At 38.6% G+C, this 26,129-nt stretch overlaps 1 protein-coding gene across 1 annotated transcript in view; it reads left to right on the forward strand.

Moving 5' to 3' along the window:
- Nucleotides 1-26,129, forward strand: part of eya1 (EYA transcriptional coactivator and phosphatase 1) — a 95,981-nt gene that overhangs the window by 2,163 nt on the left and 67,689 nt on the right. Inside the window, exon 2 of the mRNA XM_047350242.1 lies at nucleotides 8,578-8,638. The gene's annotated coding sequence lies outside the window, so the exon portion shown is untranslated. The remainder of the gene's footprint in view (nucleotides 1-8,577; nucleotides 8,639-26,129) is intronic.

Consider the following 26,129-nt stretch of genomic DNA (forward strand, 5'->3'; position numbering starts at 1 on the left):
GTGCATTATGCTCTGGCAGCTGGCTCACCTTAAATCAGATGTTTTCACTCTGAAACGAGGACCAGTTTTACAAGCTGTATAAGAGACATTTGTCAAAACATAATTTGCCTTAAGTTAACAACAGTTGGAGGTTTTGCTCTCATCCATTCTGCCCATGACTCCAGTCATTTTTCTGTTTGATTATTTCCTTTTTTTCTCTGGCTGCACACCACATTTGACAGTGATGGATACCATGTTAAAAATGGACATTTTCTTCTTACTTAGTGTATGTTGGAGTGACTCAAGCATGCATGGTATTCTTCCCTCGGACCAAAGGTCCTTGGAAAGATTCTGTTCCTCTCTGCAATTCCCATTCCATTATGACACACTTTGTCTTCATTTTCCCCTGGCTTGGACTCATTTTCATGATATATAGTTGAGGCACATCATCAAGACAGAAGTGTAGGTTATGTCAAAGTTCTGCCATCATGAGTACAGTCTTTGCAGAGGCAGGCCCTCTGTACTGGTTCTGTAGCACTGAACACACGTCTCACTGGATCGACTGTGTAAAGCTGGTGGTTTCCCTGTTTTACTGTTTTTCCTTGTCCTGCTAGGCAAAGTTGTCAGATATCAGTGACCCTTTAGTGTCTAAAAGTGAGTTCATCAAGCTGCCAAATTTATACACCTGATTAAATGTTATGATGAGGTTTGCTGCTGAAGATTGGCTTACCTCTGACTGGAGGCCACCCTAGAATATCTTCATGGTTACACAAACTCTGTGGTGTAGAAATCGCAACCTAAAAAAATGGAACAGAATGCACTAATGATGTTGTCTTTGTCTGTCTGTATTATTCAGTCTGTTTTTCTAATGGAAGCCAGCAACCACTGTCAGATATGTGTGGTCTCGAGGTTATTTCAGGCTAAATGTCAATACAGCCTAATAATGTATTTTTGTTAGTTGTGGTAATTTCTTTTTTTATATATATATACTTTTACTGTTATTCAATGGATTAATTATTGGATGAAGAAATTAATAACATTAACATAAAAAAAGAAATATATAAAAATGTTGCAAATTTTGAGGTTGTGCACTATTGTTGTTAATGGGACAAAAGTTACAGTAAAATCTGTTAACGATTATAAAAGGCAACAGAAAGCAGTAACTATTTTAATCTGAAAAGCTAGAACGCAGCTATAGGTTGAATCATTTTTTGACGTCAAACGGTTGAAGGAGATTTTTTTGTTGTTTATCTAATTAACTCACTAGGCCTCGGTCATTCTTATTGATGAAAAAAACATGCTTTCACAGTATCATGTTATTTACTCAAAAATTCAACACAAACATTTGTCTAGTTCTAGTTGCTCAACTTAAAAGCAGAAATGCAAAATGATACCGCTACTGAGATAATAAAACATATTTGTTATTACAAGTATATCAGTGTTATCCATACTATATAAAAGAGGTGTTAGATCTGATTTGCCAATTCCAATATTGACTAATTTAGATTTTTTTTGTAAGGACAATAGCATGATGAAGATAATCCCCTTTTTACTATCAGTCCCTTACTTTTATAAGATTTTTATTCATCTCAAAACCAATTATATCCAAGTACATGCTCCTGGTTCATACGTTTCTAGACTGAAAGTGGTGGGAATGTTGTTGTGCTTACTGACTCGAAAGAAAACAATCAGATTTTTTCAGTATTTGACCTGCTGATCACCAGTGTTGGGGACATTACTTTAAAAAAGTAACTAGTTATAGTAACTAGTTACTTTTTACAAAAAGTAAGCGAGTTAGTAACTCAGTTACTGCACTATCAAAGTAAGTAGTTACTAGGCAAAGTAACTATTCAGTTACTTTTTAGAATCTAAAATGATTTTACAAGTTGCTGACCAGAAAAATCAAACATTTTCTGTTTTCATGGTGTAGGATTATCGGAGCTCACCCTGGCCCCAGCAGGGCTCGGGTTGATAGCCACAAGTGTTGTAGGAGGGTGAGACGATGCGAGGTGCTTCATTAGGTTGGAGTTGCTGGTCACGAACGTGGATAATTTCTTTGTTCCCGGACATAACTTGCAAATCACATGCACATTTTTGCCTTTAACTTCAGCGAACATGAAATATTGCCTATACTTCCAACTTTCAAATGCTGTTTTTGAATTTACAAGACTCCCGTCCATCGTCATGTTTCTCTCTTGCTGTTGGTTTACTATGTCTGAGTGGTGAAATCCCGCCCTGTGCTCTTATTAAACCCGCTTATTGAGTTGTAATAACGTGTTGTGTTACATTGTAAACATCATGACGGCATTACAGAAATGGGCAAAGTAATTAGTTAGATTACTCTGTTAACTAAAAAGTAACGCAGTAACTAACGCCGTTATTTTGTTACGCCGTTACTCCCAAAACAGCTGATCCCTAATTGCAGTTGATCAAGACCACATTGAGCCTGCCAACTGCCTGTTTATGCTGTCTGCATCTGTTCTATCACCAAAAGAACAACTGAACCACATTATCAGTTTAAAACAGATTTAAAACATGCTCTAACTGATTTTATTTCACAAAAAATGCAACGATTATCACTTTGCTGCTGCGAATACGATAATATATTTATCAGAACAATAATAGTAATGTAATGAATAATTTTCTAAAACATTAATCAGTGAATTGCTGTTTTTATTTTGATACATAGACACACCTATGTAGACACAGCTATACATTGGTGGAAGACTAAACCAAAATAAGTAAAAAACAAACCTCCACTGAATTTACTTCACAAGCATGCTAATTCCTTATAATACTTTGCCTATTACACTTCTGCTCTTTATATCGTAACACTGGGAGTTGAACAAGTGGATGTTCGGTTGTTATTTAGCCTTTGGGTTGGTTAGCTAGCCTGCAGTGTGCTGCTTTACAATTGGGTATTCTTGTGACAGAAATGTGTGCACGTCTGGTCAGGAGGGACATAGTGACATAGCTCTGTTATTTTGGCTTGTCATGCAAATCCAAATTTTAGTAACTTTCTCTGCAAAGAGCACCAGGTTAGAGTTTGCTTGGAACATTGGTTTTTACAAGCATATGCATGCATATTAACACACGGACAACATATTACATACACTTTTAAAAACGCCTAAAAGCAGTGCTTGTAAGGTCAAATGTTGTAGTCAGATATGTATATTAGAAATTCACTTACTTTATAGATTCTTTTTCTGCTCCCCCTTTTTAAATATAGGGAGATTTGATCTGCAGTGACACCTACTGTTTAAGATAGGAACACATCAACAACACAAATAACACTCGCTTGGTGTGTCGCTTGGACCACACCAAGCGACATGCAAATCACAATTGACTGCTAAGTATGCTGTGTTGCACCCTGGTTAAAATAAATTTAAGTTGTTTGCACCGTTTCTGATCAGACAGATCTTTTGGAACCTGAAGTAGTTATAATACGTAATGTGAAAATTTTTACAGGTTGCTATACTGTTCTCTTGCAGCTCTTCCATAGCTTTGCCGCCCGCTTTCTTCTTCTGGTCACAATCAGTGAACAAACATGCCTGAGCTTTTCTGTAGCAGAAAGCGTACACTGCGTTCAGATTGCAGCCTGAAAACAACCCTACTCGTAGCAGCAAGCACGGTCAAACACTGACACAATTTGTATGTATTTGCACCTCTCCCATCACCAACCTACACCGACTGAGAGCCGAGCAAATGTTGCTTTCTATGTGGTGTTCAGCCTTTCAGCATACTAACTGTATTGGTGGTGCGCTGAAACAGGGGGACTGGTAGTATGCCAAAACAGGTAAAGGATGGGCAATGCAGGGTTGCTCTGCTCAAACAGTGAGGGGAGGGGGGGAGGGGGGGATTCTGCTCACTTTGCGTTTTTTTTGTTTAGATTAAAAGTGTAGATGAAATATATAAGATGAAGCCATTTAGTTTTTTTTAGTAAATTGAAAGGTATTGACCTGTTCTACATGAAGGAAACCTTAAATGACTTCTGCTGTGATTTGTTGCTGTCTAGCAAATACAATTTAGGGGAAGCAATGCAGAGACTCGAGCAAAAGTATTTATTAGATATTAGTTGTAGTATTCAAGTACTTATTAGTTGGAATGTTGAAACTTTTTCGGTTCTGCTCTTTATAGAGTAACACTGAGGTCATACCACATGGTATTAGCTGGTTAATAGGTTGGGCTGTCTGCTCCGGTTGAACATGGCTTTTTAGCTCAGTATTCCTTTATACAGGAATGCGGCACATACCTATACTCAGTAATCGTTTTATCCTGCTAATATAATGTGCATATGCATTGTGGTGAGATAGGCATTTGCATGGTCCAGTGTTTAAGGTTCTCTTGCTTGGACTGCGATGCAGAACCATCATCTGTTTTGTGGGAATGTGGTCACGATCCAACACTGTGATTGACATATTTATTAATACTTGTGGTCAAAACATGTTATAGCTTTTTTATTTTAATACCATGAGCTCACATCCTTTGAATGCTGCATTTATAGGAAATATTTATATATTTCGTATTAGCTTTGGAGCGTTATGCATCAAAAGCAAATGGCTCGAGGTGGAAACCCAGTAATGAAAAGATTGCAGCTCAGAGCTGAGTCAGTTGTAAATGCATCAAAACTGCTTCGAATCATGTCTCAACAGAACGATTTTCATTCACACATGCACTATATTCCCTACTGTACTCTGCATGTGCTTCACGTTTGCTTTAAGACTTCTCTTCAGAGGAGAGTTCTCCAGTCTGTTCTCCTTACTTTTGAAGTTACATGCTCCTCCAATTACTGGGGGGCCACGCAGTCTCCCCCCATGGTGTCCTTGGACAGCTCTTTGAGTGCCTGAAAATGTTGCGGACCATTAATTCTGGATTGTCTTCATCTGTTTGCATATATTCCCTCCGTAACCATTTTCCTTCTCCTATTTTCACAGTCTCTTTTCTCAGATTTATATTTTTTCTCCTTCACAAATGTTTGTCGTCAAGATAGTTCAGTTTTAGATCAGTTTTTTAATACCACTGACAGTTATTAAACTTTTACATCAGGCTCTTTTATGGCACACAGGCAGTCAGCTGTGTACTGTATACAGCCTGTGTGTTTTACAGCCGCTGTGCTGATGGTGCCTATTGAAACTCTTCACCTGCCAACAGCTTGGTTTACAGATGTATTGCATGATATTTTTATATGATAATATTAAAATTTCCAGAACTGGGTGCAATCATAAACAAAGTAGGGGAGCAGTTAAACAAAATCAGGTTGGTCTAAAGAAGAAGTCTGTGTTTTCCATAACCTGATATATTTTCTAGTTTTTTCTCCAGTTAGACTAATTTGCTGTCAGGCAGGAGGTTGTTTTTGCAACTCCGGCAGACTCCAGAAATTAATTTATCCAAATAACCAAGTCCTCCTGGACCATGGAGGTTGGGACACTAAAATGGCCCTGGTAGGCTAAAGCCGTCTTTTGAAGTCTGGAATGTTTTGGCTGACTTAGAGCAGGCGACTGGAGTGGAGGGGGGATCGTTTTCACTGACCCATGGGATTTTTAACCATTTTCATATACTGAGAACAAAACAAAGTGAGGAAAATGCCTGGGCTGATTTGCATTGACTTTCCTATCAAAAAACAGAATGGAAAAGTTAAGTATGACTGATTTGGAGGAGTAGTTTCTTTTTTTTCTGATTTCTGCAATAGGGGAAGGAATGTGATGCTTAACAGCTTAATATAATTGACAATCTTAAAGACACTTCAAGGGAAAACAGTTGTCTTAAAGTCTGTCTTTGTCTGGCTTTATCTGTGGACAACTGTGGCTCATGGGTGAGTAGCAATAATAAGGTTATGGGTGTGATTCCTGCTTCCCTCCTGTCACATGTCGATGTGCCTCTTGGCAAGACACATTACAAGTTGCCTACTGATCTGAGTATTGGTGTATGAATGTGTGGGCGTTAGTGTGTGCAATTATTTTAGAGATGTACCAACCGCTCATCCAGAGATCAGAATCAGCCAATTTTCCTGGAAACTGCATGTTATATATGAAAGAAAAAGTTTTTATAATAACGCGAACACAATATTGGGAGGTCAGACCTTAAAGAAAACCAGGAATCAGTGTCCGGGCAGGGGATTGGTGCATGCCTTTTTTTTTTTTTTTTCATTGGATTAAAGATAAAAGAAATAAAAAAAGCATTTCAGTAATCTGTATATATATATATATATATATATATATATATATATATATATATATATATATATATATATATATAAGCAAAAGGTGGCTACTTTGAAGAACCTAGAATATAAGACATATTTTCAGTTGTTTCACTCTTTTTTGTTCAGTATATAATTCCACATGTGTTAATTCATAGTTTTGATGCTTTCAGTGTGAAGCTACAATATTCATAGTCATGAAAATAAAGACAACTCTTTGAATGAGAAGGTGTGTCCAAACGTTTGGTCTGTACTGTGTATATATATATATATATATATATATATATATGTGTGTGTATTCATCATGCAGAAGCTGAGCATCCGGGCCAGCCCACTGCCCCATAGACCCCCAGAGACCCTGAACGTGTGATGGGCGGGACAAAGGCCAGCATTTTTGTTTCGCTATTGAACTCACTGTGAAGCTGCGGGAATGAGTGAGAGGAAAGCCGTGTCGTTACCAGTGATAAGAAGCTGGTTCTGAACAAAAGTTGAGCGCGTTTTAGCGCATATTTAGTCAATGACATGTACACACAACAGTATACATTTGATCACTTATTTTTTGACATTTTAGGGGAAGCTGAGCTTCCCTTGCAGTCTTAGAGCAATAGCCACTGATATATACATATACATATGTATATATATATATATATATATATATATATATATATATATATAGACATTGATCAGATTGAATGCTCTGTTGAATAAAACACCTACATTAGTCACGCTACAAAATATAAGTCAGACTTAAATTGCAACAAGAAGATGATACGCTTTTATTAAACAGGGCCGAAGAAAGCAAGGTGCAAGAAACCAGGCGGTCTTCGAGTAACGGGCCACTTGAGTTTCCACTGTAATAAATAATTCACAAGTCCTGCGTGATGAGCTGCTGAGGACAGAAATCCCTAATGACAGCTTTTTATAACCTATGACTCAGCGGCCTATTATGCCTCTGACATCCCTACACTGACCACATCCCCTCTGCATGCTCGGGGCTTACTCTGTTCTCAGCATGTACGCTGCTGCAGCTGCATTTTATTGCTTCAGCTTTGTTTTATTTTAATTTACAGAAACAAAACAATTTAAAATCAGTGACTGAATTCTTTTCATTCCGCAAATCACTGTTATAAAACTGTTCACCTTAGTCCTGTAAAAGTCTTAAAATAGTCATTTTCTCACATACATAAGATTAAATGCCATTATTGTACATTGATTGATTTTTGACCCACATAATTTTCTTTTACTGTCAAGTTATTGCCAGAGAGATTAAACAAACCAAAGATCAGATGACTGTTTTCGCACAGAGATTCTCAAACATCTCATAAAAAAATAGAAATCTGATTACTTGATGAGTTTAAAGATCCAGGAGCAACTTTTTGTTTGTGACCCTACGTTGGTCTAATTTTTGACAGTGAAGTATAATGAGCACTCTAATTTTACAAGAAAAATTTGCTTAAAACTGAGTTAGTTTTCATGGCTCAACAACTGGATTCTTTCTTTACATGCATATATAAAGGCAATAAACTGAAGTAAAAGTTCAACAGGATATAGCAACAATAAAACATTTTTGAACAATATTAATTCATTAAAACGTGAAAAATTGCTCTGCCTATCTTCAGTCAGCTTCCTAAACATTTGTTCAAATTTGTTTTATTTTTCCCAATTTTTCATTTTTTAAAATATTTTAATTTTCATTCTCTCTGTGTGCGTATGTATATTTGTATCTTTGGGGATGTATTCTTATTTATAATGGTTATGCGTTTTGTGCATTTTATGATATTTTGTAAGGGGTTTGTCTGGCTAGATGCTACAAGGAAACCCTAAAACACTCAATGTTATCATTTATTTCTAAAGAGCTGTCTGTCTCAGTTATATGGGTAGAAAAAGCTTTTAGTAATCACATCTTGCACTGTTGAGGATCTTTGCTCCGGGAGACATTTGCTGAAGTGCTAGCCTATCATAAGTCTGCTTCCTCTCTGTTCAGATATGACTTGTTAGCAATTTGATTCATGATTTTTATGGTTGCAGTTATTGTCTGTGGGTGAAACTTACAGAAAGAGTTGTTCTCCTGATTCAATAACTAAGTGCTTGCTTTGAACATCTTAAATATTAATGACGAGGGTTATAGCACCGTACTGTGTTCTCTTTTGAGGCTCAGGTAACAGTGCCCTAAAAATAAGCTGTGGACCGGGTCTGGATTGACTTGAATGGGTTCGAATTGGAGTCCAGACTTTCAGAATAGTGGTTGAGCTTGTTATTTCATAACAACTTGACAGACATTGTCTGTTTCCCTTTACTCGATTGTTTTATTTTGTTGGAGACATTTCTGTCAAAAAAAAAAAAAACAGTATATGAAGTCATTAAATGTTGGTGTATTTTTTTTTTTTGTTTGGCTTTAGGTGCACACAGGGGGATCTGACCTAATTTCAGTGGCTGTTGCTACCGGTGCATATGTGTGAGGTAAGAAACACTTTTTCTCCATTCTGCTTTAGGGCTGAGACTTTAAGTGTTACAGTGTTTGATTGGCGTAATGGCCCCATGCCCCCTAGGTAGGGTCATTCTGAGCAACATCTGGATCTATTGTGCTTTTTTGTAAGTGCTCATACTGTGGAGGCAAGACCTCATATGGTTTTGGTTGATAACATTATTCAATTCAATTCAATTCAATTCAGTTTTATTTATATAACGCCAATTCACAACACATGTTGTCTCAAGGCACTTCACAACATTCAGGTACATACATTCCAATTAATCCTAACAATTGAACAGTGCAGTCGGAGTTAGCTATTTATTCAAATTGGATAAAAGGTTTTTCTATCTAAGGAAACCCAGCAGATTGCATCCAGTCAGTGACTTGCAGCATTCACTCCTCCTGGATGAGCATGTAGAGACAGTGGACAGTCACTGGTGTTGACTTTGCAGCAATCCCTCATTATCAGTATCATTTCCAACCCCTCAGTTCTCACTGAGAATAGTTGGTTAATTCTCCAATACCAATGCACACTTGCAGTTGTCCCCAGAGTTAAGACTGAGAAATAAATCTGGTGGCTTGATTAAGTACCTGACAATAGAGTTAGCACACCACTAGTAGTTTATAGTAACACAGCGGACGCGGACAATTAGGCCCCACCGAGTAATTTACAGTACTGCTTGCAGGTGGTGACCTGAAAAGAGCCAGGAACCACCTTAGCAACAAATTAGATCATTTAGTCAGGTAGAGCAGCAGCTCTGTAGGACGTACAAATGAAACAGACCAATCAGAGATTATAAAAAGCCTGACACATTTCAAACTGATTTTTATTTTGTTTTAAAAAAACAAATAACCCTTAGCAATACATTTTTTTTTTCTTTTTTAAGGTTCGTTATTTCCAGGAGAGTGAATGATCACCTTTATGTGTTGTTGATCTTTTTACGTCAGTGTGCACGGCTCTCCTGTTGGAGCTACCTATTAATTATGAAATACTGTGGGTCTTTCCCATTTTATTTTACTGCCTCTTCCTGCTGAACTTGGTGTGAAAGGCTGCTGTTCTTAAATAGGTGTATAAAAAGTAAGAACGTAGAGAAGGTTCCCTGTGGAGCAGCAGCTCTCCTCTGCATTATGTCACCAGTGTCAAAAAGGCAAGGCTGAAGAAAAACATAATGCCACACAAACTAGGCACAATATTACGTGCAGAAAATGGAGTAAAGTGTTTGTACTTTGCTGGAAACATAAATGTCATGCTGACTCATTATCCATCGTGAAGTTTTGTGAATTATATCACATGACAACCACAAAACTTAGTAAAAGCAAAAGGATACATGGCTTTCAAACAAATCTAATTTGGGGGTGTATATGTGCACTGCCCCCGTTGCTCTGACGTCCCTAAATAAAACCCAGTATGACCAAAAACATTCAATAGTCGAAGCCCATGGTAATGCTGCAGGAGCTTCAGAGAGCCACAGTTTAGGGGGAAGAACTGGTTGAACTATTAGCTGTGCATTTCACATAGTATCTAGCCTTTTATGGAAGGCTGATAAGAAGAAAGCAATTTGTTGAAAAAAACTCACAAGAATTAGTTCCAAGACTGGGCAAACGTGATTAAATTGTACTTTTTGGCCTGCATGCAAAACACTGTGTGATGGAAAACAAACTCTTCATATTGCTCTGAACAAATAATACTGAAGGCTGCAAAAGACTTGAGGATGAGGCAGAGGTCCACCGTCCATCAATCCTAAACATACAGCCGGAGCTACAGTGGAATGGTTTAGATCAAAGCATATTCATGTGTTGGACTGGCCCAGTTAAAGTCCACCCCTAAATCAAATTAAGAATCTCTGACCAGATTGGCAGTTGATTTTGCCCAACGCTCTCTGTCCAATCTTACTGAGCTTGAACTACTTTGGAAAGAATAAAGGGGATGAAAATTGGCTTGTAAACACATACCGTAAATGACTTGCAGCTGTAACTACAGCAAAATGCGATTTTACTGAATATTTTATTCTTACTCTGTCAGTCTATAGTCTTAGGATGAACATTTTGAAATTAACCCATTCTTTTTGCCAAGTACAAATCAAACTAAATACTTCTTCTATAGGAACAGTAAGAAGGTTAATCACAGTGCTAGACTTTGGCCAACAGAGCTGAAAAACATCACCTGTCTCTGTCCTGCTGATCAATTTTTTACATTTCCCAGTAGTTTAAAATGTGAAGCAAGGCAAGATAAGCAATACAACTCTTTGTGTTACCTTTATCACAGATCAGCCAATAAACTACCATCTTGACCGACACCATGTGCAAACACAACCTCCTTGGAATGGGGTGTTTCAATTACTTGGGTTCACACTTCATTAAACACTAATGGTTTCCCCTGCAAGTTAATTACATGTATTTATGCTACTTTTTGAATTTCTACATCATGTTTTTTATAAGTGTTTATCTGTCAGAGCTCAATGCAAAAAGGATCATCAAAACAAATAGATGTTTTCTTGTCACATTACGGCAGCAGAGGGCTCAATGCCCAGTTTATCCCCTTTGCCCTACTGTGTTTTGAAAAACCCAGAGGAGGATCTGGGATTGAGTCGGAGTTTAATAAACAGACAGTCATCGCTTTTAAGAATATTATGGTCCCGCCAACCACAGCGCCACAGGATTTTGGAGAATGGTCCATTGATTTTCATTTATGACAGACACCCTACAAATAGTCATGGCGGCTAATTGGCATAAACCTCCATGATGTGAGCGGAACCACATGACTAACAGCTGTGTGTGGTCCACAAGTGCTTGCACAGCTATTTTCAAGCCTCCGTCCAAGAGAAATACAGGGTATGTTTTCTCTACACCTGTAATGTAACTTTGACCTGAGGACAGACGTGAACCGCAACATGTTCAGCTTTTTCTCCTATAAGTGTTGGTAAGGTAAGCTGTTATTTCGAAAAGTAAGTAACATTTATAGAACTGTTTTTTTCCCTTTATTGATATAAGAATGAGATTATTTCTACAGTAAATGTCCATAGAAAGTACTATTAACCTCTTTGTGGTTTAGAACAATATCAATGTAACATTTCTCCTGTTGATATTCAATCTTCCTGTAGCTTTTGGGTGACGTCAAACAGCATCAGCCTCATTTATTCATTTGGCAATCTGAGGCCGATTGAGTGACAGCCACAGAACATCACATCACTTATGTAAAGCTTCCCTCAGCCACCACGAAATTAGAGTGCCTGTTGCTACACACCGATGCCTCCTTCTTCTACACAAATGAGATGGCAGGCTCTCTGGTTCAGAAGTTCACATTTTGGATGGGTGCCGGAAATCCTTGCAGCCGGTGACGTTTGCCACTGGGCAGGTGGTCAGAATGGCATAAAATCTGGCCCGCTTTTATGATCCGAACAAACATTGGGGCACTTTAAAAAAAAAAAATGTATATAAATGTGAGTTTATCTGACTGAATTTAAAATTGAGAAGCTGGCACTTCTTTCCACCTGCTTTAAGTGTATTAATATTTCTCCCAAAATCAAATAAATCACATGTGCACACATCTTTGACATGTCTCAAGGCTTGGCTAAGGAAGCTATTTATTCTCTGGCACAGTTAACTACTGGCACAAATGTGTTAGAGTGGAATGTCACTCAGAATGCAGAAAATATATTTAGTTCACGCCAACAGACAGCAAAAGGCACCAGTGGGTCTAGCTCCTGTGTGAGAACAGCTATTTCTGTCACAGTATGGACGTTCAGTTACTGTAATCTGTTGCTTCACTCCTTCAAGAACTTTACAGTTTAGATACATCAGATATAACATGATACAGTATAAGATATAAAGAAAAATTAGTTGAGAAATCTTAAAAGGGTCAGTTTGGGTAGAAAATGTATAGATACTGATAAGTAGAATTTCCTTCTTGCCTTATTATCTGTCTTGTGCCCTTGGGCAACAGCTTAGTTATTAGCAATAATTTGCTTTGGAGGAAAAGGAGGATATAGGATACCTCCTAGTATTTGGTTTGACAGATGTAAGCTTTGCTTTTCAGTTAGTATAAGCCCATTAATACATAGGTGCTTATGGATGGTGGAAATACCCCACAGCTGCAGTCTGCTTCTTGCCCCAAGAGTGACCCTCCGAAAACACTCTTGCTTCACAGCCGTGCAGCCCTGCTCCTACTTTCAGTCCTGCAAACATGTGTCCAACAAACCTACTTATAGAATTAAGCAGATATTTTTAACATCACTGATAATCATAATGTGGCCAGTAGACTGTTTTCAAACTTTCAAACTGCTTTGTTATCAACCCGTATGTATGACTTTATCACAGTTCTACCTAAATAAGAACACAGCTCTTTAAGAGCAATACAAAACAAAGCATTCAGACCAAAGACCACTTTTAAAACAAAACTTACCTATTTGTGCAATTTTGTCACCAATTTTGTCCAGCCCAACTACCATTTAGTACTTTCGATCATACAGTCTGGTTTAGACTGTTTACTCAACCTCAAAAATGACAACTCCCGGGAAATGTGCACTTTTGCAACATAAAAGGAAGATTATGAAGCTAAATGAAAACAAGCTTATTAAATTTGATGTATCGGAGCATCAGCATAGAACAGCAATGGACATAATCTTCCTTATAGGGTCACATGAAATCACCTTTAGTTTTTTAACCCACTTTACCATTTTTTGTTTTTTAAATTTATGTTTTAATTATGATATTTTAAAAGTTTATAAGTCAGTTTATAAATATTCCTAATTTAAAAACGTGTTTCATATGTCAAAAAAGACACTGTGCTTTTTGTACAAACAAGTCTTCATATATAAACTTCAAATTCTTAAGGTAAGTACAAGTAATGGGTGATTGTATAGTTAAGCCCAAAAGTATTCATTCTCCTGGCAGATTTAGATTTAAAGTAATCTTTACCTCCTCAGCATGTCATCAAGTTCTGCTGATGCCTGGCAAGAAACCATTCATTTTATTCAGGTGTTGAAACAGGAGTGTATGTAAAAGTTGCAAAGCTGTAGCTCTAGAGGGATGGAGTTGGAGACCCCTGCACTATGCACATTACAAAAAAAAACAATAAAAATAGTTTAGAAGGTTTGATATTTGGTATTCTTTTTTTATACAGTGAAACATGTTGAAATTTATGGAACAAGACAAAATCAAAGCTGGCCAGAAAAACAAAATAATAAAAATATTCACATATATGAATTAAGCGGAGAGGAAATTTTTCAAATAACAATGAGGAAATGTGCACGCCGGTCTTTGGTGTGAAATGCTGGAAGCAGAAAGCTGGAAGACTCTGAAAGATAAACAAAAACAGATCATGATAGCGGCTGACAACATGGTTCTTCATTATATGGAATGGAAAGTTTTATCATATGCTTGTCTATTTTTTTGTTCATGTGTTTATTTTATGTATATGTTTGAAATAAAAATATGTCTTCATTCATTCATTCATTCATTTAACACTGAAATATGCATTGCTTTATCATTGGGCCCTACTTATAAATAACATAACAATCTCTCTGCTTTGGCAGATAGTCAACATGTCACCCATCTTTACTTACAGCCAGATATTACAGTGGCTACTCCAAACAATACATTTTTGGTTCTTCAGTAAAGCCTGTATGGTCTGTCTTTATTTGGGAAAGGTTAATCTAAAACTGCAAGTCTACTGACAAAGACTTGTGATTTAACAGGGATTGTCTCAGAACAATGCCCAGATAAGGGAATTGCTACCTGGTGAGAACATACAGGGCTCCAATCCCAAAGTGTGGGAACTAGCAAATTCTTTATTTGTATAACGGAAAAAAAGAAGTAATATTTGTAAATGTGTTACCCCTTTTTGTTAGTGTGTATTTAAATTGAATAAAGTTGAGTTATTTCCTAGTCATAACAAGCACTCATTGTGCTTTTATATTCATATGCATATCTGTAGGCAACTTCGGTTTAATTACCTTGTCAAGGGGCACATGGGTATGTGGCAAAGGAAGAGCTGGAACCGAATCCATGACCCTACCCTATCTACATATCTGTTATTGAAAACAGAAAATGACCAATTATGTTTTACTGTTGCTAAAATAATACATTAATTATTATATTAATATTAATATGACATTTATTTTTATTTTTGATTGCGAGTAGCAAATTAAAAAATATCCGCTCATGTAGAGCTTGCTGTTAGCTGCTTAATAGACATGCTGCTCAAAGCTTGCCAACTGTAGTTTTTAAACATTATTATCTTTAGAGTGATGGGTGGTGCTCCTTTAGTTTCAGTGCCATGACTGTGGTTTTTGCTACCCCAACTATTTCCGAAAAGCCAAAAGTTTCGTAAGCAAAGGAACAAATTTGGGAGGGTTAATTTCATCCAGTTAACCAGATTCATTCAAAATCCAGCACTCGATGATGAATGAAACTGAAACATTTAGCCTCACCTTGGCAGAAAACCTGCACATCAATAAACAGTCCTTACTAGAATGATGACAGTAATGTATCCTGGTTTGATGTCATTGAATTTGGAAAGATGTTCTATGAGGAAACCTGTGAAGACTTCTTTTTAACCAAAGTTGATATTTATTGATTTCTTTTTATCAAGACAAACAGTTTATTTGATGCATAATTATCAAATAAGACAATGAAATGAGAAGTATAAGAATAAATTGAAATATAACAATGCAGTTTTGCTTTTGCTTAATTTGAGCCTGAAGTAAAAAGGCTGAACCAGTGGACCCATATGGGACTGGTTCCAAAGCCTTTCTAGTAGAAGTCCGGTGTTTGCTCTAACCTCATGATACAGGCTTGTTTTTTATCTTTTGTCTGAGTTTACATTGACAAAAGATAAAAAACATGCAATATGGCTAGTAAAACACTTTGCTACTTGGTCAACCAACATTTAAATAAATCCTAAATGTATGACTCATTGTTGTGATTCAATGTTGCATCTTAAAAATGTGCATGGGCTTGGACTGCAAGCAGTTTCGCTTTGTAAGAGCAAGTATGCAAGCAGTGACAAACCTGGTAAAGTTAGGAGTCTGCACATATTTTAAGGATTATTAGGAATGATTTAGTTGTTAATTAGAAGTTGCAAGCATTTTTTTTTACTTGGTCCATGCTTCCAAAATGATCACTTTCTATTTGTTTGATATGTGCATGATGATTTATTATGATTAATCTTATTCTTATGATAACTTAAATTAACTAACAGTTATCATAGCTTTAAGGCTACATTTAGCATTCATTAGATATTGCAGGTTTTGATGCCGTGTTAGCATATCTTGTCTTGTTAAAAGCTTCATATAAGACAGTATATAATGCTCTAAGTGGCTATCATAATGTATCAGCCTTTCAGTCATTTAATTAGGTGTATTAAATAACTTTCACTGAGATACTTTATTGTTTCTATGCCTTAATGGAGTGACATACAAAAGATATTGTATCTAAGCGAGCGTGCTGTTTGTGGACTTTAAATTAAATACAAAAATGGATAACAGAAATGCAATTTTACATGAATTATTTGTTTCTTATAGCAGCAATTTATGCTCCCAGCCTTGGAGCAAAATTGGTCCCGCTTGACTAAGATAATGTGAAATTAATTTGTAAGTCATGCCTATGATTTGCCGCCATGAGTGAATAATACCCACCTCCACTTAGTGCTCAAACTTTTTAAATGTCCTAGAGGAGTTCTGGTTTGAGTCCCAAACCTACTGAGATTTCCTAATGAAGGCTTTACCTTCCAGGCAAGCATATTTCTCCAAATGACAGTAATTTACATATGATGTATTTAGAGAAGAAGAGGGCAGGCTAATTCTATTTGAAGATTTTCCTTTGTTTTAGGAGTCATTAGCAGCTAGCTGAAATCTAATTTTTACAATTTCATCAGGCCATCTTGGAAAGCCTCTGTGAGCTCATCAGAGAGGAGCATTTATTGCTAAGTGTTCTCTATTGCATTAGCACACAATAAAGCGGCCAGGGACTGCTACAGACGTTTATGTGGAATCCAGTTAACACTCTGCCAATTCGTTTTTTATTGGGACACAATCAATTTTTATTCATTTTAAAGCCAGAATGCTTTCTTTCATTGTGTGCCTACTTCAGCTTATTATGTCTTAAACTAATTACCCAGTTGTTTTCATAAAATGCAGATGTTTATGTTAAAGATTTCCTCTCTGAAATGCAGACCTGATGTGCATACACATACACTTCCTACTATGATTTAAGAAAAAATAATTGTATTCTTTTAATTTATATAAGTCTGGCAAATGGAAGGTTGTTTCAGTAACAAACTGATTTTGAAAATGATAAGAGAAGTCATCAACTTGTGTACCTTCTTTGATGTAGAAACCTTTAAACCTGTTTTATAAATGTATTTCACCCAGCACAAAATAAATCTATTTTAGTTCTGTAAAACCAAGTTTCATCTGTTCTTATCCTTTATTTATATGCCCAAAATACTGACAAAACAGGGTGCTGAAAGAGGTCAAATAAACAGTTTTCTTAATAATAAAAAGACAAATATAGTCTAAAAATTTTAATTAACCATTTTTTTTTAATAGTGTTTACAGTACACTCTGATAACATACTGTATGTATGCATGGGATAAAAGGTGTAAAATTAACAGTGTGGACAATTATGAGGCAGTGAAATATGCCTGATGACATTCCTGTCTGAGTTCTGCGATAAGGTGGTCCAAGTGGACTTGTCAACACCTATATAGCCTCGTTGAGGGTTCTCTAGGGCTCCTCGTTACCCTCCAATGATGCCTTCAGGGTCCCAATGTGGTTCCAAACCTTCAGGGTCCCACTGTGATTGCAGCTCTTCAAAGTTTCTTTGTGGGTTTCTGCTTCCAGAACTCCTTCATGGGCTCTCACTTCCAGAGCTCCTTCCTGAGATCAAGACTCCCAAGCTTTGCGGAGAGATCAAGTCTCCCAAGTTCATGATTGCTTATGTTTTTTAGGTGGTGCGTTATAGTTCCTACCTTAGATTTAGTTTCTTACTTATTCTTGTATTCTGTTCATGGTGCATGTATAGTTAGGTTATTTCTGCAAGACATTCCCTTTGGTTTAAATGTGTCCTTGTATTTCTGTTTTGTTTCCAGTCATGTTTTGGTTTCTCTTTTCAGCCACTGCCATCATAATCAGCTTCATCTGGTCCACCTGTTTCATGGAATCTGTCTCACTGCTTTCACCTGTGCTGTGCTTGACTTACACCCTTCTGTTCTGTTTAATCCTTTCTCGAGTATACTGTTTGCCTTGCCACGCTTATGGATGACCATTGATTTGTATAGAGCCAAGCCCGTCCATGTCCTTGAATGTTAAAAAGCCAGGTCTGCCTATGTTCATGCCTGCATCTGCTGCCACCTACTTGTTGTGAGTTTTTTCTTCTTTTTTAAAAACCTTTTTTCACTCAAAATGTATCTGACTGCCTGTCTGCACTACGGCCTCACACTTAATCATCACCTGATCATCTTGGGCTGAAGGTTCTGTGCTCAACAGACCCCAAAGTAGCCTCAAAGGGGTCATATAATTCCTAGCTAAATAATCAGAAAATGGATTCAAGTAATCTGCAGTGTCAATCATACTCAGCATTCAGCATGCAGAGGTGAGTAAATCTTCATCAGTATAGACAGAGGGTCTGGATGGCATAGCATGAGATTAGGTAATGATATAATCAGGTCCTACATACATTTTCTTATAGTGGTGCAGATGTGCAAAATCTATGGTTTATCTGAGTTGCAAAGCTTATGCCACAGAGTTTTTCAAGATGATTGCATCAGGTTATTGACTTGGGTGGTCCCTCATCCTGAGCAAGCGTAATAATATAAATAGTAACAACAATGCTATAAATACTCTGAACTCTTTAAAAACTGTTTGATTGTATGTGGAAATTTTTAATTTTAAAAGTATTTTTACTTTCACCTGATCTTTTAAAACAGACACTTCACAGATTTGTAGTTGAATGTTCAATTATTTTTATTGTGTACTCATTTTGTTAAGCTGCTTTTGTAGACAGCAAAGACACCTCCGCATGTGTAGAGGAAAAGCGGCTAAAGTCCTCTTAGTGTGAGTTATATGAGTGCCTCTTTACTGCAATGTAATAATTAGAGTGCTTAAGTGCTCCTTGAGCAAAGACAAACCTAGATACTCTCTTCCTCTTCAGCCCCTCCTCTCCTTCACTAAGAAGGTCTTTAATGGCTCCCATTTGACTCAGATATCATTTATTGTTTGGTATCAGGTGTACACCTTGTACCATTCACCATTTGTGCTGAAGAACACTGGATGTTAACTGCAATATGGGCAAAAGACTTAAAGCCTTATTACTTCCACTTTATTTTGAAAACTCTTGTTGTATTGTCATTTTCTAATAGTAAAACATGTATTTTCTGTGTAATAGTGCCTATTACCACAAAACATCCATGGTTTTATCTTAAAAATCCAGTACTTAAACTTAATATACAAAAATGGCTTGAAATGTTTTATCTGTGTGCAGATATTTTTGCTATTTCAGTTGAGGGATTTATCCTGCTGTGGTCCCTGGAAGACTTCAGCAGACTAAAAAGATGACAGGTTATCATTGATCTGCCCATACTCTCTGAAATCCATTAAAAAATCTATGGACTATTATGCATTAACAGTGCACTCTACTGTCTTCAATCCATTAGAGGAGTAGGGCATGGGGCCCTTGTGGCCTATAGGCCCCACAGAGGTCCTTGGGCTTTTATTTAATTAAATTGCCCTATAATGAAAACTCCCATAATGAGATTAATTTTAATTATTCATCAGTGGCCGATTTGAGGGAAAGGCAGCATTAATAATGCATTAAAGGGCTAAACATTTTTCAATTCAACGCCTTTTCCTTTTGTTGAAGGTGTAATTTATTAAGTGCTGTGCAGCTGCTAGATGTATTGGTGGTGAAGACTTCCAGGCCTACAGGTCAGTTAGCCAGGCTGTTGGACTGCTCCACAGTTATTTTTAAATATCTGTTATGGTAATAAATAAGGACACCATTATACAGCTATCCATATATCAGAACAAATGGCATAGATTTTCATTTTGTACATTTTCAATACTATTCTATTTAATTGCATAGAGCTTAATAGATTTTCTTTCAATACCTGGTCCATGGCTATGAGGAAAATTGTTGCACTGTATGACTGAAATTTGCTGCCTTGGTAATTTGTTTCTTGGGACATCCAAAATTGCACATTTGAGATCTGTAGGATTACATGAAAAAATACAATGACATTTATGATTTACGTAGCACATTTTACATAGATAACTGGCATGAACAGATAGGAGCTTAAAGGAAAACAAAACAGCACAAGTGACTTAAGGCGGGAGACAAGGATGTCATTGGGGTGGAGAGCTGGGTGCATTTATCAGGCCTTCATCAATACCTAATTAATAATTCAGGCACAGTCTGCGACTTCTTTAGGACAGGGTTTCAGCTAGGCTGTAATTTTGTAAATTGCATAGTCATCATGCTGTGAATTGACCAGGGACTTCTCCATTTAGCAGTTTAACTCAGATGTGTATGTAATGTCCGATGTGCAGTGAGGAAAAAGTTGAAAGGAAAAAGAAGCCCTCATAGAAAGATTACTGCATTGCACATGAAATGAGCAATGCCTTGTAGAGCTACAGGTGAACATATGTGGCTGTTTTTTTTGTTTTTTTTTTACCTAAAACATATTTCTGACTCAATTACACCAAGAGCAGAGTATCTGCTTATTGTGAAAGCTGTGTTTCAGGGGTTGGAAAAAGTAACCAATACTAACTGTAACAATAAATAACAAAACCAATATGTGAATATTTATGCTGATATAAATATATTATACACTTATCTTTTCAAAAACTATTGAAAACTTTATAAAATTGTATGAAACTTACATGCTATGTGTACCACGCTGTGACAGCGTGGTACACATCATTTATAAAATGATGAATCTGCTTTTGTTTAAAACAAAGAGACTCCAGTTATTCTGACTACTGGTGAAATAATATAAGATTGATAATTACAATTATAATAATCAAAAACATGTATTGATTTTATCAAGATTTCCATGGACAGCCTTAGTAGTAACACCTGGTGAATTATTATCAGTGCCACATGTTTGAAAAAGCAGACCTTAGCTTGGCAATTGGACACTTCTGTTAGTTTCCACACCATGACTGTCCTTGTTTTTTGTGACCAGACCAATTTCCAAAAAAAACTAATTTGTCTGTTTTGTAAGTGAGGGAAAGCATAGTAGGCCTAGTGTGTCCTGTAACTTTTCAATTTGTCCCTGGTCCAGCACACATGAATCAAATGGCTGAACTACTATGGATTGCAGACCAGATTTGTATTTAGTTCTGTTACATTTAATGAGCAGAAATAAAAGTAAATACATTTTCACCAACCAGTTGGTGCCCAGAGCGGAATAAGGACATATTGGCCAGTTTCAATCTCGGTGGGTTGACAGGAGCATCACTAAACAAAACTCCAACATTGTACAATGTACTATTGACTTGCAAGTTAGAACTCTAGACAAAACATGGATTTTATAAGAGTGAAGATGAATAGTGGTGGATAGAAAAGGTGTGTAGAGAATAATTTAAGCCCTTATGTGCTACAACAATCTTAAACTCTCCTCAGGCTAAAATACATTAATAAAACTTCTTAGGGTTTTGAATGGCACAACAAAAAGTAACATGGATTATACCTTAAAGTTAAGTTACCATACATATATAATTTCCTGGCGAGCTGCAAAAATTGGTTATTGCACATGTTGCTTGATCATTAATGTTTGTTGTGCTTTGAGGGAGAAATGTTTAACCCTGTTGAATCTGAACCCAATTTCCAAAATGCACCATATCAACCAGTATGCAGAAATAGGGTTTTTGTTATAGTAACAGTCAAATTCATCTTCCTCTGGACTTTAATGCATGACATTTTGTTTTATTTGATATCAAATAAAAGAAATACACTGAACTTGTAGTGTTTGCACATAAATTGGATTAAAAACCATATTTCAATTGTATTTTTATAACATCATAACTCTTCCTGATTTATATATATTTATTTGAAATCAAACACTTAGGCAGAGAAAGCTTTGTTTTACATAACATAACACATAATATTAAAAAAATCAAATAGAATAGAAATAGAAATACAATAGAAATATAAATTGTCAATGAATTATATTGTATTTTCTGTGAAGAGCTATATAATTTGTAATATTTCCCAACGCAACATGAGCGTTATGCTGAGAAACTGGATTTTTGTTGTAATATAAGTCGCTGATAGTTCTGTTTGCTTCTTTTCCTAAAATCTAACAGGCTTTTTGTTCTTTCTTCCACTCCATTGTGAGCAGTTTAAGGTGCTAGAGTTGGATGAACAAACCTCTCAATTACCCCTTGCCAACTCTGTAACAGTTCCCATTGAGAAGGAAAGATTTTCTAAATGCTCAAGCCAGTTGTACCTGTTCTTCATCTAAAAACGCTCTATTCTTCCATCTAGTTTCCATGGCAACGGGCCTTTTTTTTTTTTTTTTTTTTGGCCTATGAAAAGTTACTTGTCCAGTAAGTGATATGAGCTTATGCTGCTGTTTGTTTCACTCAAAGACTGCTGAGCTATTTATGGGCTTGTCTAGCTGGTAGACATAAGTCCAGAAAGCTTTGCTAATATTCATACATTGAAAGAAGATAAAGGTTTCTGCTGTTGTAGATGACCTGACTCAATGTTTTTAGAACTAAAACACCTGCTGCTTTGGCCATAAAGTCACAAAGTCAAAAGGATGAAAACCTCACAGTGAATTACACAATTTCCTCTTCTGCGTTTTATACTCCTCAATGCAGAAATGGATCCCTGTAACAAATGCAATGTTTATTTTGGAGTGAGAGGCGATTCTCAGCATAAGCAGACTTTTGTTGTTTTGGCTTCATTTTTGATTTTAACAAAATCCTGCTGGTTTTAATAAAACAGGGATATATCATCAGAGTTCCCTGGAAGTCTGCTACATCTCTCTTCACAGACAACAGGTCAGTTTTAAAATGATAATTTATCTTTTTTTATCAGAGCTTAAAATATGTGTTTAGTGTCTACATCCACTAACATTTACTTTTCCCTTCCATAGAAAGTACTCCTGGATCAGTGCTTCTGTATTCTTTGTGTGTCTCTGCTCTGTTCTCTCAAACCCCCAGTCAGTCATGGCGGATGGCCGATCACACTGAGCCTGGTTCTGCTGGAGGTTTCTTCGTGTTAAAAGGGAGTTTTTCCTCTCCGCTGTCGCTACATGCATGCTCAGTATGAGGGATTGCTGCAAAGTCAACGCCAGTGACTGTCCACTGTCGCTACTGTCGTGAAGCGACATCTTTGGTTTTGTTGTGGTCTTGTGTTTTCTATTAGTTTGGAATTTCTCTAAGTTCTTTTAGTATTTAATTTCTATTATTTGTTATGGTTTTCTTATGACTATTATTATATTTGTTGTATTCTAGTGCCCTTGTCTTTTTTGTAGTTTCTAGTTTAGTTTCCCTTTTAGTATATCTGTGTTTATTTATGTTTAAATATTTGTTCACCTGGGCTCTTTGTTTACTAGTTTATTTTCTCGGTTCCTCCTCTTCCTGGTTCCCTTTTTGTGGTTTAGGTTTTATTTACGGTCAGGGTTTCTTTACTGCACTGTTCCTGCTCTGAACCTATTCCATCTCGTCGGAGATGACGCCGTCGCCGAGGCACTTCTGTCCCGGTTTCGGAGGGATGTGCCAATGCCCCCTCATGTCTCCTGGAGGGTTGGACCACAACCTCTCGCCTTTCACCTGCCTCTCCGGGGTTCCTGCTTGACGCCTCCACTCCTGCTTCTACAGAAGCTCCACGCCCCGGTTACAACAGCAGATTCGCCTCAGCTCTCGTCTGCAGCAGCTCCGGCCGAGCTTGCCACACCCACAGCGGCTCCGCCTTGGCTCTCGTCTGCAGCAGCTCCGGCCGAGCTCGTCACGCCCACAACAGCTTTGCCTCAGCTCTCGCATGCAGCCAAGCTTCAGGAGCCTCAGCATGCAGCCAAGCTTCAGGAACCCTCAGCATGCAGCCTAGCTTCAGGACCCTCAGCATGCAGCCAAGCTTCAGGACCCTCAGCATGCAGCCAAGCTTCAGGACCCTCAGCATGCAGCCAAGTCTATTGAGCCACAGCTGGCCGCCGCCGGGTCCCCACGCCATGTTCTGGAGGAGCCAGTGGACGGGCTGCCTCCACATCCATGCCATGTTCTGGAGGAGTCCGTGGACGGGCTGCTTTCACATCCACGCCACGTTCTGGAGGAGCCCGAGGGTGGGGTGCCTCTGCAACCGGGTCCTGAGCACCTTCTGGCTTTCCTATGTGGGGAGCTCATGGAACTCAAGCCTGACACGACGACTGACTATGTGCCAGACTATGTACCTGACCATGTTCCTGACTACACTATGCCTGGGTCCAAGCCGGACGCCAGGTCCAAGTCTTCTGGTTTTCAGCCTGGGTCCAAATCGGACGCCAGGTCCAAGTCTTCTAAGTTTCAGCCTGGGTCCAAGTCGGACGCCAGGTCCAAGTCTTTTGGGTTTCAGCCTGGGACCAAGTCAGACGCCAGGTCCAAGTCTTCTGGTTTTCAGCCTGGGTCCAAATCGGATGCCAGGTCCAAGTCTTCTAGGTTTCAGCGTGGGTCCAAATCGGACACCAGGTCCAAGTCTTCTAAGTTTCAGCCTGGGTCCAAATCGGACACCAGGTCCAGGTCTTCTGGTTTTCAGCCTAGGTCCAAGTCGGATGCCAGGTCCAAGTCTTCTGGGTTTCAGCCTGGGTCTATGCCAGACGCCAGGTCCAAGTCTTCTGGGTTTCAGCCTGGGTCCACGCTGGACGCCAGGTCCAAGTCTTCTGGGTTTCAGCCTGGGTCCAAGCCAGACGCCAGGCCCAAGTCTCCAAGGTTTCTGCCTGGGTCCAAGCCGGACGCCAGGCCCAAGTCTTCTTGGGTCTTACTTAGTGGGTTGACTTGGCCTCACCACAAACCTCCGAGGATCTCGCTTTGTGGGTCTACCTGGTTACGCCACAGACCTCCTAGACACGAGCTGCTACGCCGCAGACCTCCTAGACACCACCTTCTTTGCCGCAGGCCACTGAAGACCTCGCTTCTTAGGTTCCTCTGGCCATGCCGCAGACCTCCGGACCACTCGCTTCGTGGGTTCCTCTGGCCATGCTGCAGACCTCCGGACCACTCGCTTCATGGGTTCCTCTGGCCATGCCGCAGACCTCCGGACCACTCGCTTCGTGGGTTCCTCTGGCCATGTCGCCGGCCTCCTGACCACCTGCATCTTCGCCGTCGACCTCCTAGTTGCGTGCACCTTCGCTGCAGGCCACCTGAACGTCAGCTTCTTTGCTACTGGCTTTGTCTTCGTAGGCCTCCAGAACCTCAGCTTCGTCGTTGCAGGCCTCCTGATCGTCAGCTCCTTCATCGCTGGCTTCGTCGTCGCAGGCCTCCTGATCATCAGCTTCTTCGTCTTTGGCTCGTTTGTAGTCAGTTTTTTTCTGGACCCTCCACCCACCCTGGTCGGGTTGTTTTTGGACTCTTGCCCTCCTCCAAGGCCTCCCTCGACCCACCCTGGTCGGGTTGTTTTTGTGTTTGGACTTTTGCCCTCCTCCAAGGCCTCCCTCCACCCACCCTGGTTGGGTTGTTTTTGTGTTTGGACTCTTGCCCTCCTCCAAGGCCTCTCTCCACCCACCCTGGTCGGGTTGTTTTTGTGTTTGGACTTTTGCCCTCCTCCAAGGCCTCCCTCCGCCCACCCTGGTTGGGTTGTTTTTGTGTTTGGACTTTTGCCCTCCTCCAAGGCCTCCCTCCACCCTCCCTGGTCAGGTTGTTTTTGTGTTTGGACTTTTGCCCTCCTCCAAGGCCTCCCTCCGCCCACCCTGGTTGGATTGTTTTGTGTTTTTGGACTTTTTGTATTTGGACTCTGTAAGGGTCGTCTGGAATCCGACCCTTAAGGGGCGGGTGATGTCATGAAGCGACATCACCTGCCCCTTTGGTTTTGTTGTTGTGGTCTTGTGTTTTCTATTAGTTTGGAAAGTCCTTTTAGTAGTTTATTTTCTATTATTTGTTATGGTTTTCTATGGGTGTGTATGGGATCAAACCAGCAGTTTGATCCCATACACACCCACTGCTGTTTTGCTTTATTTTGTTTAGTTAGATATTTTACCCCTTTTTGTGTAGAACTTTGCATGTTTTAGTAGGTAAAGATCATTGAATTGGAAGAGCGAGTGTATCAGACTGATCGATTTAATAAATGTTCAAATAGATAAAGAGAAGTTGTGGGTGTTTATTTTGTGCAAGAGTGATTTGTCAGTCAAAATAAGGTTAAAGTTGCACACGTTTCGGCAGAAACTGTCGATTAAACAGTGACATCTCTGGTAATAGTTATTAATTATTACTGAGTATTTAACGGTTGTAATTATCAAAGGCGTTGAGCCACAATTACAACACCAGAAGACATCTCTGGTCTCGA

Source organism: Girardinichthys multiradiatus, chromosome 21 (genome assembly GCF_021462225.1).
Source record: "Girardinichthys multiradiatus isolate DD_20200921_A chromosome 21, DD_fGirMul_XY1, whole genome shotgun sequence".
NCBI lineage: Eukaryota > Metazoa > Chordata > Actinopteri > Cyprinodontiformes > Goodeidae > Girardinichthys > Girardinichthys multiradiatus.